General features: G+C 37.7%; 1 protein-coding gene and 1 long non-coding RNA gene across 2 annotated transcripts in view; both read left to right on the plus strand.

The window, feature by feature from the left end:
• grip1 (glutamate receptor interacting protein 1) overlaps positions 1 to 14,780 on the plus strand; it is a 458,656-nt gene that overhangs the window by 37,834 nt on the left and 406,042 nt on the right. The gene's annotated exons all lie outside the window — the stretch shown is intronic.
• LOC122559712 overlaps positions 3,561 to 14,780 on the plus strand; it is a 127,988-nt gene continuing 116,768 nt past the window's right edge. The window contains exons 1-2 of the long non-coding RNA XR_006314512.1: positions 3,561 to 3,636; positions 6,264 to 6,364. This is a non-coding gene — a long non-coding RNA (uncharacterized LOC122559712). The remainder of the gene's footprint in view (positions 3,637 to 6,263; positions 6,365 to 14,780) is intronic.

Below are 14,780 nucleotides of genomic sequence, written 5' to 3' on the forward strand. Positions count from 1 at the left end.
AGGGAATTGCATTTGATTGGAATTTGCATGGGAAATATAGTCACTGTTTATCTGTTCTTACCCAATTTTCTTTTTAAATGATTTCATAAATTCTCTGCAACTTGGATACACAATGTGATCAAATAGATATCACAACAATTATTCCTGAACAGAAATGCAAACGGAAGTACAAATTATCTGGAATTGTCTGTGATATCGTCTTAACTTTTTCATGTTATGTTTTCAACTGAAATTTTTTAATTTCTGGCTGAAGAAAATGGATAGATAACATTACACGAAAGGAAGATCTTTTTAAATCTCATAACCACACGTAGGTGCAAAATAGCAAAGCAGCTTGCTTTGCCAGGAGTGATAAAATGCTTGGAAAGTACTATAACTTACAAATGTGATGTCCTCAAACTATGTCGTCCAAACATGTTTATTAAATCTCATGCAGTATTATGTAAAGTCCACTACATCAAAAAAAATTGTTCAGGTCAGTATAGATCAAACTTTGCACAGTAATGCTGGAAGGCAACAATGTAATCTTGCCTTTGACTATTATGTAAAAGTGGGCCTTTGTCTGAATACTTAGGATTGCAATGGGAATTCCACATTATCTTCCAATTAATATAAGCACTAGTGTTTATAATCCTCACCAATTTATAGAGTCATAGAGATGTACAGCACAAAAGCAGACCCTTCGGTCCAACTCTTCCACGCCGACCAGATATCCCAACCCAATCTAGTCCCACCTGCCAGCACCTGCCCCATATCCCTCCAAACCTTTCCTATTCATATAGCCATCCAGATGCCTTTTAAATGTTGCAATTGTACAGCCTCCACCACTTCCTCTGGCAGCTCATTCCATACACGTACCACCTTCTGCGTGAAAAAGTTGCCCATTAGGTCTCTTTTATATCTTTCTCCTCTCACCCTGAACCTATTCCCTCTAGTTCTGGACCCCCCTTCACTAGGGAAAAGACTTTGTCTACTTATCCTATCCACACCCCTTATTATTTTATAAATCCCTATAAGGTTACCCCTCAGCCTCCGACACTCCAGGGAAAAAGGCCCCAGCCTATTCAACCTCTCCCTATAGCTCAAATCCTCCAACTCTAGCAACATCCTTGTAAATAGTTTCTGAACCCTTTCAAGTTTCACAACATCTTTCCGATAGGAAGGAGACCAGAATTCCAAACTCCTCTACTCAGTACTCTGACCAATAGAGGAAAGCATACCAAATGCCTTCTTCACTGTCTATTTACCTGGGACTCCATTTTCAAGAAGCTATGAACTTGCACTCCAAGGTCTCTTTGTTCTGCAACACTCCCTAGGACCTTACCATTAAGTGTATAAGTCCTGCTAAGTTTTGCTTTCCCAAATTGTAGCACCTCACATTTATCTGAATTAAACTCCATCTGCAACTTCTCAGCCCATTGGCCCATCTAATCAAGATCTTGTACTCTGAGATAACCTTCTTCGCTATCCACTACACCTCCAATTTTGGTGTCACCTGCAAACTTACTAACTGTACCTCTTATGCTCACATCCAAATCATTTATATAAATGACAAAAAGTAGAGGACCCAGCACCAATCCTTGTGGCACTCTACTGGTCACAGTCCTCCAGTCTGAAAAGCAACCCTCCACCATCACCTTCTACCTTTTGAGCCAGTTCTCTATCCAAATGGCTAGTTCTCCCTGTATTCTATAAGATCTAACTTTGCTAACCAGTCTCCCATGGGGATCCTTGTCGAACGCCTTACTGAACTCCATATAGATCACATCTACCGCTCTGCCCTCATCAATCTCTTTGTTACTACTTCAAAAATCTCAATCAAGTTTGTGAGACATGATTTCCCACGCACAAAGCCATGTTGACTCTCCCTAATCAGTCCTTGCCTTTAGAAATACATGTATATCCCTCAGGATACCCTCCAAAAACTTGCCCACCACTGATGTCAGGCTCACTGGTCTGTAGTTCTCTCGCTTGTCCTTACCACCTTTCTTAAACAGTGACATCACGTTAGCCAACCTCCAGTCTTCCAGCACCTTACCTGTGACTATCTATGATACAAATATCTCAGTAAGAGGGCAGATTTCTTTGCATCTTTCCAACAGTATAGTAATAGTTTGTCTGCTGCCTTTTAGCTCCCTGCTATTATTTGGTGCTTAGCCTTGGTGAATGTTAAAGGTGATTTCGTCCTCAGGACAACACGGCCGAACCTGATCATGTCCTTATCTCGTGTTTGAGAGATCAGTTTATGATCTGGGCTTAATGGTAGTATCTTTTAGTACCAGAATCTCGAGATCACTGATTTAGGCCTTGCTTCCAGGATTTGGGGGGAAAGAAAAGATCTAGTCTGACACTTCTGTGTGATACTGAACAAAGTATTTTGAATCAAAAGTCTTTTTTTTTTGGTCCTTGTTGAAATGAGTATAAAGTAGCACAAAACAGCACTTTATAGAGAGCACGGATGTTTTTCTAATTCCCTGGCAAACATTTATTGCCTATTGGCACCTCAAAGCTAGTTAATTGGCAAATTTTCTCTTGGCTTGTCAAGTGAGATGTTGTTTGCTGATTGACTGACTTTCTACATTGCACGATGATTATAATTCAGAAGCACTTCATTGGCTGTGAAATGTTTTGTGATATCCTGAGCATTTATAAGTTTTAAGATTTGCAATTTCTTTCTTTCTCGGCACGTCTTCTGATGCTGCTTTTCTGCAATCATGTAATTATAGGGCAGAGGAGTGAGTTCCTAATTTAATGTGGCAAAGACTATTTTAATTTTTATACTTTACAGTTATATTTTTAAACTATTCATTTATATATTAATTTTTAAGTAGGTAGCTGGATTACTGAAGTGTATGTGCTCATGATTTTAATTAACTGTGGGAGAAAATTCAATATGTAATGGTTTTGCAGTATTTGGAGGAATTATTTCAGTTTTCTTTGGGACTTTGTACAAAGTTATAACTTTAACTATGGAAATTTTTGCAAATGAACTCCTAGAGCACACATTAACAAAGGGAGAAAACATAAGAAATTTTTCCAAAAATCCACTCTGAAATGTTAACTGCTTGTTTCAATGAGTAATTCTAATATTTGCAATTTTTTTTTTGCTTTTTGCATTTTGTTTTTGTAGCTTCAGTTTTCTTTCCTTTCCCTTCTTTGTGATTTAACACCAACAAGGCAACTAATCAAACTGGTACATCATGGAGAAGAATTCCTGCAGTCGCTTGTCATTAATCAATCCCAACCTTATGCTAAATGTACATTTGTAATGACTACTTGGAAGAAATGCTTGGCTGATCAATGTCAGCATAAATAAATTATTGAAAACTAATTTCCTCTACACCTTCCTTCCCAGCTAGAGACTTCTAGCAGAATACATTTTCATTCCAGTATTTCAGCATGACTGCTAATTAGTTTGATTTTGGAAAAATTTTGAGTTTTAAAAATTTAGCATGACGGGTTTTGCAAAAATTATTGACGAGTAATTCCATGCTTTTTAAAAAAATTTCATTTAATTTTTTTCATTAATTGAATTTTTCATTCACAGTAGTGTAATACTTTGACAATACAACTCAAGTGGAGTCTTCATTCTCGCCAATACTGCAAATGGAAAATCTGGCATGCACAATGGGAAAGGTGAGGCTGTTCCCTAACACGCAATCTCTGGAGCACACATAAAGGGAATTAGTGCTTTAGTGTTAAGTCATATTGTGTTCAGAATTTATTAAGCTAGAATTTTATCAGCAATATTCTGAAAATGTAATCATTGCTTCATTGAAAATAATATTATTATTGGCCAAACTATCTGCATCATTGTAAGTACAACCAAATATTTACTTGAGCGACAAAACTGCTTGCAGATAATTGGGATAAAGTCATCTTGATCTGATTTATGCTCAAAGTTACAAGAGGGCTCTATGACAAACAGCAGAAGACTGTTAAGTAAATTTTCTGAGAATCTTGTTTAAAATTTGTGGGAACATCAAGTCCCTCGAGATAATGAGCTGAAATCTGACTTTTTGGAAAAACTGAACATTCTCACTGAACAGTGATTCCATATTGTACACAGAATGTTTAAGAAAATTCAAGTTGTGAAAGCTTGTTTTTTTTAAAAGACAAGTTTTTAAAAATAATAGTTTTTTTAAACAAATCCTATTCGCATCAGAAATAGTCACCAAGACTTAATGGGAGAATGTGAGGACTGCAGGTGCTGGGGATCGCTTCAAATGTCCATTTATGCTGCTTTCGAACTGTTGTGATGACTACAAACATGTGTGGATGTGAGGCTGGATAATGTTAATGAGCTAAATGGACTTATTTCAGATGAAAAAATAATAAAGAAGTTGGACAGGGCAAAGTTCTGGTGTAAAGCAGGTATAAGTACTTATGCAAACATTTTCAACAAGAAACAGTGCCATCCTGCTTTTGTTATTGTTGCATGGACAATTATAAATAAATTCAGAGCTATCATGGCACTTTCAGCATTGTGGTTTTATCAAAGAGTGAGCTATAGATACAAGGATTGCCCGAAAGTAAGCATCTTGTTGACGGATCTGAGCCGAGGCCAAATTAATAAACAATTGTTATTTGGGCAATGTACTGGTTACTTTATTTAATTCATTACCAGGAAAAACATGTCCTGCCTTCTTCCCACAAACCTTCCTCCTTTTTCTTTTTGCTTGTAAAACCCTTGATCAGTGCCCTACTGCATTCAACACTGTGTTGACACTTGGATATAAAATTTAGCACTTTTATGCGTGGGTTTCCTCTGGGTGCTCCGGTTTCCTCCCACAGTCCAAAGATGTGCAGGTCAGGTGAATTGGCCATGCTAAATTGCCCGTAGTGTTAGGTAAGGGGTAAACGTAAGGGTATGGGTGGGTTGCGCTTCGGCGGGGCGGTGTGGACTTGTTGGGCCGAAGGGCCTGTTTCCACACTGTAAATAATCTAATCTAATTTAATATGTTTTCAGCTAGAAATTAAGAGTTCCTCCTTTATCATTGAAATGTCATACCTGATGCTCTGTACAATTGCACATTTAAGACTTAACCTTCTGAAGTTTCACTGAGTTTATTCAGTTTGGGTAGTTGGACTATAAGATTATCAGATAGAAGAGCTGTATTAGGCCAGATGGCCCATCAAGTATGCTCTGATGTTTAGAGTTGTAGAACTGTACAGCACAGAAACAGACCCTTCAGTCCAACTCATCCACGCTGACCAGATACCTGACATCAATCTACAACATTTTGCCAACATTTTACGCATATCTGGTTGATATGTTTCTCAACGCCATTCTCCTGCCTTCTCCATGTAGCCCTTGATCCCCTTACTAATCAAGAATCTATCTAGCACTGTTTTCAAGACATTCAATGACTTGGCCTCCTCAGCCCTCTATGGCAATGCATTCCACAGATTAACCATCCTCTGCTGAAGGACCATCCCAGTTCTAAAGGGCTGGTGGGAATATCTTCTTCATGTCCACCCTATCCGGGCCTCTCAGTATTCTGATGAAGGGCTTCTGTCCAAAACATCAATTCTCCTGCTCCTTGATGTTGTCTGACTTGCTGTGCTTTTCCACCACCATCCCCTTGACTCTTAATATTCTGAAAGTTTCAATCAGACTCCACCCCCACCATCCTTCTAAACTCCATTGAGTACAGACCCAGAGTACTCAACTGTACCGCATAACAAGCCCTTCATCCCTGGGATCATTCTTGTAAATATCCTGTGGGTCCCCTTCAAGGCCAGCACATTCTTCCTTAGACACAGGGCCCAAAACTGCTCAAAGCATTCCAAAAGAGTTCTGACCAGATTGTTGCAGGACAGGTTTTGGTCTTTCATGCATTAGTGATAAATTGCTTGTGCAAAACATTTAAAGTTGGCATCAAAAATCGCACCGTTTAAAGCATAAAGTATAATATAGTTTAGCATGAGAACATTTCGAAGTAACTTTCAACTAATAAGTAACGAGTAACTTGTGGACTTTGAGACTGCCTAACAGCACACATCAGCACTCTTCAGCACATATTGAGAGTTTTGAGTGCCAAAAACTGTCTGGTTTAGTTTACATGAATAATTTGTCTTTAAAACTGTCTATTTACAGGCACAATAAGTTACTTTAAAATGTAATTCACAATTTTCTTCTTACGAACAGCTTTTGTGTACTTGTGGTTGGGATTCTAATCGTGTAAGGTCAAGACTGAAAGCAGTCATCTTTTGTCTGAATAAAGGTGAAAAAAAATGCATTTTTAAAACTCTCTTTTTAGATGTTGTTATCCTTCTACTGATCTGTGATACACTGGGATTGAATCAAGTATCATTTCACTAGTGCTCTATCAAATGCAAGATAGCTAAACAACAAACAAAGGTAAACATTTTCTGAATTACTGAAATTTTGATCAATGTGTCAGAACTTGTCTCTTTTGTGAGAAGAAGGAAGTAGAAAATAAAGTTGGTTTGCAGTTGATGTGTAGACAAAAGATTTACCTGGCTTTGTAATATTTGCCATCTTAAATAACTGATCTGCACTGCACCCAAGTAGGCTGTTAATTTGGTGGCATAATTTCAGAAGGAAGTTTGAGCGTTGCGCCAATCAAATGGAACCGATCGAATAAGGAGAAGCCATTTTAAATACTTGTGTTCTCCAGTTCTTCAGTAGTAGTGGCTGCACTATTCTTAATTCTCTTGTGGGCAAAAAGGCACATATCTAAAACTGGATTAAGGGCCTCATTGATGATCGCTAAAGAGAGAAAACAAAGGAGACATGAGCAGAAAGATTTGATTTAAAGAGGTCTTGTGTTACATAAAGACATGTCTATGCAAAATTTAGTCATTATGGTTTTGAAGGGAAATGTTGCTGTGCAAAGCTGAAAGCTGTTTCTAGTTTAATAACACAAATTCCCCCATCAGCCTTGTTATAAGATTTTTACTTGTTTATTGAAGGAAGTAGGAATATGGTTCTCTCAATACTCATGTAACATTATGTCATTACATATTTTAAAACCATGTTTAACACCACACTGGAGTTTTACTGCATTTTGTGTCAAATCCAAATGATGTACCAGTAGACTCTGTTATTAGTGTAACTTGTACGGTAATTTAAATATTGCTACACCATGGAAACCTGTTGGAAAATATGATCAAGGTTGAAGGAACAGCTTATTGTTCTAGTTCCAATATTCATGTGCCACAAACATATTTTCCAGTTCCCAATATAGCTATATCAAGTTTTAAATGAAAAATACCCATCAACCAGGTTTCTTTTCATGTTGGTTTGATATTAAACAAAATTTATTCAATGAAGATGCAAAACTGGCCTGTAATACTGAAGTAAAAATATTTATCCTTCTTTAAATAAACCAAAAGACATGCTCATGCAAACCACATAAAGGCTGAAAACTGTTTTGTTTGCAGGATTATTTTTCTGAACAAAGAACTGTTTTTTTTTGGGCTAATCGAGTTTCGTCCTTCAAGAGAACAGACACCAGTGTGGAATGTTCATGTTGTTTTCCAGTCCAGTGGTCAGGTACTCACAAACAGCTCCCGAAACACACAGTCAGAAATCTTGGCAGATACAACATATTACAGGAATAAATTATTGAGAAATTGCACGTGATTGAAGGAGCTTCCTAGACCAAATAGGTTTCACCTGCACTCACTTCAAGAACAATTTTCAGAAATTGGAGAAATCAGCTCAACAGTGCTTTCCATTTAGCTATACCCTTGCCTCCCAATGAAGACCAGAGCCAACTTCAAGCTGATACTGTTCAAACATCCCCAGCAGGAGCCTTCAGCTAAATAAAACATTATCGTAAATCATATGATTTCTAGGAAGTCTTGATTTTAAAGGGACCTAATGTCCACAGTGAACCTTTCAATGACCTTGCTTTAAAAAAAATCCAAGTGTCTCCACAAATTGAAATAAATCAATTATTCCACAATCTTTCAAAGCGAGTCCTCAAATATAAAACGCTTCATATTTAAAAGCGGTTCTAAGATTGCAGTAGATTATCTAAAATACTGCTGGCAAAACGAATGCTCACTTTTAGTAGTGGCCTTCCCTCCCAAGGTTTTATTTTGGTTAGTTATTGCTAGTTTCATCTTCAACAATTCTGTCTTTGTGTTAGAATTGTGGAATGGTAACAGCATAGAGGGGGCCTATTCAGCCTGTCATTTCTGTACTGGTTTTCTGAAGAAGAAAGTCACTTAGTGTTATTGCCCTGCCTTTTCCCTCAGCCCTGCAAATTTTTCCTTTTCAGATAGTGGTCCAATTTGCATTTTCAAAACCTCCATTTACCCTGCTTCCACTGTTGATTTGTATTTCTGTAGCCATGGTATCATTTAAAGCATGGAACTAGGCAGAGACTTCCTGAGAGCTATGGGGCTTTGTTTACATTGGGAAAGTTAATGTGTGAACAAAGTAAATTGTGTAGTGCATTACTAAGGCTAGATTTAATTTCCGATATATCAACGGAGTTGAAATTCCATGAGCTGATATGGTTGGGGTTGAGCCCAGATGAGCCTGGACCTTTTGTTCACTGGTCCAGTCACATTACACTATGCCACTGTGTCTCTAAATCATGGTTCACAATACTTCTATATTTTGCATGATCCACAAACTTTGTGTGCTATACACAAAAGTCTATATCATGGATCTATACCAGGTTTCGTAACATTGATCCTTAGGGAATACCACAATTATCCTTCTCTAGTCTGAAAAAGAAAATTACCATTCGTTCCCTGTCATTCTGTCAGTTTTGTATCCATGTTGTTACTGTCCATTTTTTATTCCATAAGTTATAGATACGTCCCAAGACTGTTGTTGGCATTTCATTAAATGCTTTTTGGAAGTCAACATACGTCACATTAAATCATATTATTCTCATCCAACCCTCAAACAACTCAAGTGCATTAGTTAAAAACTGTCTTTTTCCTTAACAAATTGATAGTGGATTTACTTAGTCAATCCATAATTTTCCACTTTTGTTTCACCATCATTTCTAAAAGCATCCCCACACAGAGGTTAAGCTGACAGGCCTGTAATTGCTGGGCTTATCATGATGCACTTTAATTCTCCAAGCCTTAGGCATCACTCCCAATTTTCCCTGCAATTTCTGCACTCAACTTCTTCTGTATTCTTCAATGCATTTATTTGTTCCTGGCACCTTATCACTTTTAAGTACAAGTAACGTACGGTCATCCTGTCAATTTTAAAACAATCTGGTGTCTGAACTCCATCTTCTTACACCATGACCCAGGCAGCACATTATATTCCTTCATAAAGAAATGCCAGAGTCTCTTGCTTTTAAATTCCATGTGTAGCCTGTATAGTCTCATTGTTTTTTATGCCAAATGCACCACATATGTATGTAATCCTTCTCTTTCTGTTATGAACATAAGTTTCACTTTCATTTGCTCCATTTGTTTCACCACATTGTGGTTGTTTCTCATTTCCTTGTTTGTGCCATGAGAATATTCCATACTAAGTGGCAAAGAATACACTTGTTCACCCAGAAGCTAGGATTTTAACTGTGCTCTCAAAGTTAGGGAGAAGTTATTAATTCTTCATTCATTAACTTTCACATTTTAGACAAAAACTTTCAAAGTAAAATCATGGCCTTCCATGCAACTCTAGGTTTGTTTTTACTTTTAACTCCCTTTTTAATATCAAAGTAAAAGAATGATCAGATATTGTTTTGTGTTCTAGGTTGGGTTGGATTCTTTGCTCCCCTTATTCCAGAATGTGGGTAACAGAGATTTGGACCAAATTTGAAATCAAAGTGAAATGCATTCTGTGTTGTGACGCAGATACACTATTAGGTAAATAGAGAAAATATGAAGCTTATTTGCTCTTGGCATACTGGTAATGAAGAGGGTTGTAAAAGTAGGAATAGGTTTTGATGAAATGTATGATCTAAGCCTTCAGTGGAATAAACATTGGTAGAAATACTGAATAAATACTTTACCACCATTTTTCTAAGATTTGAATATTGACCTTTATGAAATAATTAGTGGAAGTTTACCAGATTGTATTAAGTTGGGAAATTTTATGCCAATTAGTTATCAATTGTTGGAAAACTATTGGAGTTTGTAAATACAGGGTGAAATTACAAACGCCTGGATACCTGCAGAATTTGGGACTATCTGGTCTGAATTTTTAAAATGCAGTTTTCCTTGGTTAACTGCAAGGAATTCTTTAATAGACAAAATACAGATCAGCTGAAGTAGAATGGAGATTTGGTAGATGGGAAAAGGAATTTGCTACTCAGCCTGATGAATAAATGCTCAATATCCAGATTCTGGGTAAATTGAGCAACATGTCAGACCTCCCCCCTGAGGTTTCAGAGTTTCTGGAGCTTATAAAGGATCAGCAGAGAAGCTGACGGCAAAGATGAGAGGGCACAAGCTAGGTCCCTTACTCTTCCATTAGCCATAGGGCAGGACTCTTACTGGAAGCCGTTTGTCCAACATTGGTTACTCAATGTTCTGCAAATCCTAGCATGGGTTTTTTACATAATTTTCCAGGAGCTTGTGTGGGCCATTTCCTGGGAATGCCTTCGCCCTTGGAAAATGATCTGAACCCATGCATATATTGGGTTTGGGTCCACTTTGTCTAGAGCATGTTTTCAGGTACACAGATAACAACAGGAAAATTATTATCAAAATGTTACTTGGATCTTAAGATGCTTCACAAGGGACCATTGGGAATATTAATGATGCTTGGAATTAAGGGGAAATGTGGATAGAATGGTGGTTGGATGGCAGAAAGCAGAGTTTGTATGTAAAATTTTAAGAGAAGTTTTAAGTGAGCACCAGAAAAGCCAGAGTTGTGAAATCTATTCAAAATTGAAATAAAAGTTTGTTTGTGAAAGATAAATTTTCAAGAATGGGAGGATGATCATAGTGCAATTCAATATGTTAGCTTGTAGAGAAAAGCACTAGTACAGGCTTGATAGACAGAATGGCCTGTTTCTTGGCTGCAACATTCTATGCAGCATTGAGTGCTCCAGGATTTTTTGCTGAAATAACACCTGCAGAACTGAGTAGCACATAGGAAAAGCTGAGTGCTTTAATTTGCTTAAAATCCACTATTTCAGCAGACGCACATTGGCATGCTCATTATGAGCATTAATGGATAGAAAGCGATGTAACCGTTGAAGTGTGACAGCTAAGTTCTCTCCAGCATGCTGATATTTATTTCCTGACTTCTCATCTCCCCGACCCTTAAAAATGTGCTTTGGACTTAACTTGATATAATTCAATTAATTATCTACTCATGTACAAGGAGTTGTGTTGAGAGTTTTGCACAGAGTATCTGATATGCATTAAAGTCTTTGAGATGATGTTAACTGCATGCCATGGTGTTTCAGAACTACATACATTCCTGATTTTTGCTTCCATTTAAGCTGATTTATTTGTTCTACACTAGGGCAGCCGTCATTGTATGATAGTCAGTATCAATATTCAATAAGCCGAGGAGCTTACGTTTCTGACTGCTATCTGACTCTTTGGTGTACATGTTTAGAAAAAAAAGTATGAAAAGACTGGTTTCTGTTTGAGTGTGATGACTCCCTTGGTGAAATAGCCAAACAGAATTCATTGTCTGACTTTTTTCAGGATGAAATTACCAATCTGGCACAGAATAACTACAATTATTGTATTCCCTCAGATGGAAGATGCAAAGAACTAAGAAATTTCCACAGGAGAAAAATGTGATATTGGATACTAAAATCTGTAACGTGAATGCTGTGTATTTCTAAACGAAATCTATAACAGATTTCACGATGATCCAGTGCAACAGAAATGTAATAACTTATGAAACTGTCAGTTACAATTGTCTAGAGCTTTTGAAGCCCTCAGTTAGTGATGGGTCAAAACATCAACCGGAATGATCAAGAGTGGGGTTGGATTTCTGCCTTTCTCTATGAATTATATCAATAACGTCAGGTAGGTTGTGTGGTGGTATAAAGTTTGTAGACTAGGAAAGGCTCATCAAGGTTTGATCTTCAGCCTTGCTCTAATGTATTTCTAACCTCAGTGACATTTAATTGGTTCCTTCCGCAGACATGTGAGGCTTATCATGGTCATTCGAGGAGAAAGTGAGTCTGCAGATGCTGGAGATCAAAGTTGAAACTTTATTGCTGGAACAGCACAGCAGGTCAGGCAGCATCCAGGGAACAGGAGATTCGACGTTTCGGGCACAGGCCGAAGAAGGGCCTGTGCCCGAAACGTCGAATCTCCTGTTCCCTGGATGCTGCCTGACCTGCTGTGCTGTTCCAGCAATAAAGTTTCAACTTATCATGGTCATTACAGTACTGAAGCAGGCTATTCAGCCCATCATGCATGCACTGGCTCTCTGTAGAGCAATCGCTTCACTCTATTCCTATAGGCAAATATATTTCCTTTAAGTGCCAATGCAATTCCTTTTAAAATTATTAGCTGTCTTCACTTCTGCCTCTCTTGCTGGTAGTTATTTCCAGATCCTTTGGTGGCCATGTTTCAAGCAGTGGATGCAATGGCTTCTAATCTCAGATGTTTATATGCAAAGAGGCTTATTGAAGATCACGTGACCATGGAAAGCCATAAAGCACAATCTTTTCCAAACATCTTCCTTTTCACAAAAATAAGAAGACATATGTGCACGCATGCAAGCTACAAAGAAAATCATTACATGTGCAGAAGACAGTTTTCATTTTATTTGTTCCAGCTTCTTTATCTGCACATAATTTTGTAACTATTTAGGTCTTCTAATGGTACATGTGCAAACTATTATTGGCTGTTGTTCTGATGTCCACTTGTCCTAAGAGTAGTGTTACCTCTTTGGGTAGCCTCACCAGTAGCACATGAATCTCTGCAATCATGAGGGTATGTTCACTTTCACTGTGTCTGATTGGAGTGACATTTTTTTAAAAACTGGGCACATATTGCCAAATGAGTTCACTTTTGTTGAGTGTTTGCACTCTTTCATGTCACCTTGTTAATTGTGCTTCTTTATATTGCTCCATTGTTCTGATTCAAGGGAGGACTATTTACAGCTGTGCAAATAAGTTTGCATGGAAACTTAAATTCAAATTGTTCTTTGTAACTTTAGTTTTGGTGCTGTATATATTTGATTTTGTAGAAAATGATGCCTGACACAGACTGCATTTAAAACTACAAAGCCCTGAGTTAGTGAGTCTTTGTAATAGTTTAATAATTAGGTTTGTCAGCCTCCAGATTTATTCCAAAAGACTTTTATTATCCTCTTGGTCATTATAAGTCAGAGAGTACTTTTAAGAGCTTTGTCAGATATAATATTAGAGATACTACTTTACAGTGAATGAATTAATAAAAATGGGATTTGATTTAATATTCTAGAATTTTTACATATGCTTTAGAAATTGAATTTTGCAATGATGTATTTCACAGGAGACAATGGAGAAGAGTAAAGAGTTTATAATTATGTGGCAAATATAGCAAACTGATGTAAAGGCAGGTAAGCTGGAAGGAGATGAAGGAGCAGGAATATGAGGAAAATGTCCTGCTCGATGGGACTGGACAATGTTGACCCATGAGGTTCTATTCTGGAATTGGTTTCATTCATTGTGTACCTCAACAATTTGAATACACAGTGTCAGTACAAAGCTAGGTAGGAATGTAAGTTTTAAGAAGAGGTAAGAAAGATTCACAGAACCACAGACATATTACAGTGCAGAAGGAAACCATACAGCCAACTGTGCATGTACTATCTCTTCAAACCAGCATCATTGCCTCATACCAATCTGCTGCATTTTCCTCCATACCCTTGCATACTAATTGTATTCACATAATTATCTAATGCCAAAGCCTCAATTTAAAATAACCTAAAGGAAACCTCTAGCCATCTGGATTGTCATGGCTATTTTTAATGGAGGGATATTATGTTATTAAATTATGACATGCTGGAAATAATTAGAACTGGAAAAGCTTGGTAGAGGAAACTGGAAATTTCAATCCGGCATGGTAACAGACTGGTGAACATCCCGTGAGAGCTAAGGGAGTGGCTTTGTGAATGTCCTTTTTGTTTTTATTACACTACATAGAGTCATAGAGAAATACAGAACAGAAACAGGCTCTTCGGTTCAACTCATCCATGCCAATCAGATATCCTTAATTAATCTAGTCCCATTTGCCAGCATTTGGCCCATAACCCTCTAAACCCTTTCTATTCATGTACCCAACCAAATGCCTTTTCAAATGTTGTAGTTGCACCAGCCTGCACCACTTCCTCTGGCAGCTCATTCCATACTCTTACCACCCTCTGCATGTAAACTTTACCCCTTAGGTCCCTTTTTAAATATTTCCCCTCTCACTATAAACCTATGCACAGGAGTTTGTGGGTAAAATTGAGGACACTGTACAGAGGTTCATCCCCAAGAAGAGAAAGATTATCCGTGGAAGGATTAGATAGCCATGGCTGACAAAGGAAGCCAGGAAATGTATCACAGAAAAAGAGAGCACCTATAAAGTGGCCAAGAGCACTGGGAAATTAGAAGATTGGGAAGACTACAAAAACAAACAGAGGATAACAAAGAGAGAAATCAGGAAGGAGAGGATCAAATATGAAGGTAGGCTAGCCAGTAATATTAGAAATGATAGTAAAAGTGTCTTTCAAAGCATAAGAAACAAACGACAGGCAAGAGTAGACATTGGGCCACTTCAAACTGATGCTGGAAGCCTAGTGATGGGAGATAAGGAAATAGCAGGAGGACTTAATAAGTACTTTGCATCAGTCTTCACAGTGGAAGACATGAGTAATATCCCAA

The sequence above is a fragment of the Chiloscyllium plagiosum genome, chromosome 19, assembly GCF_004010195.1.
Source record: "Chiloscyllium plagiosum isolate BGI_BamShark_2017 chromosome 19, ASM401019v2, whole genome shotgun sequence".
NCBI classification, from domain to species: Eukaryota; Metazoa; Chordata; class Chondrichthyes; order Orectolobiformes; family Hemiscylliidae; genus Chiloscyllium; species Chiloscyllium plagiosum.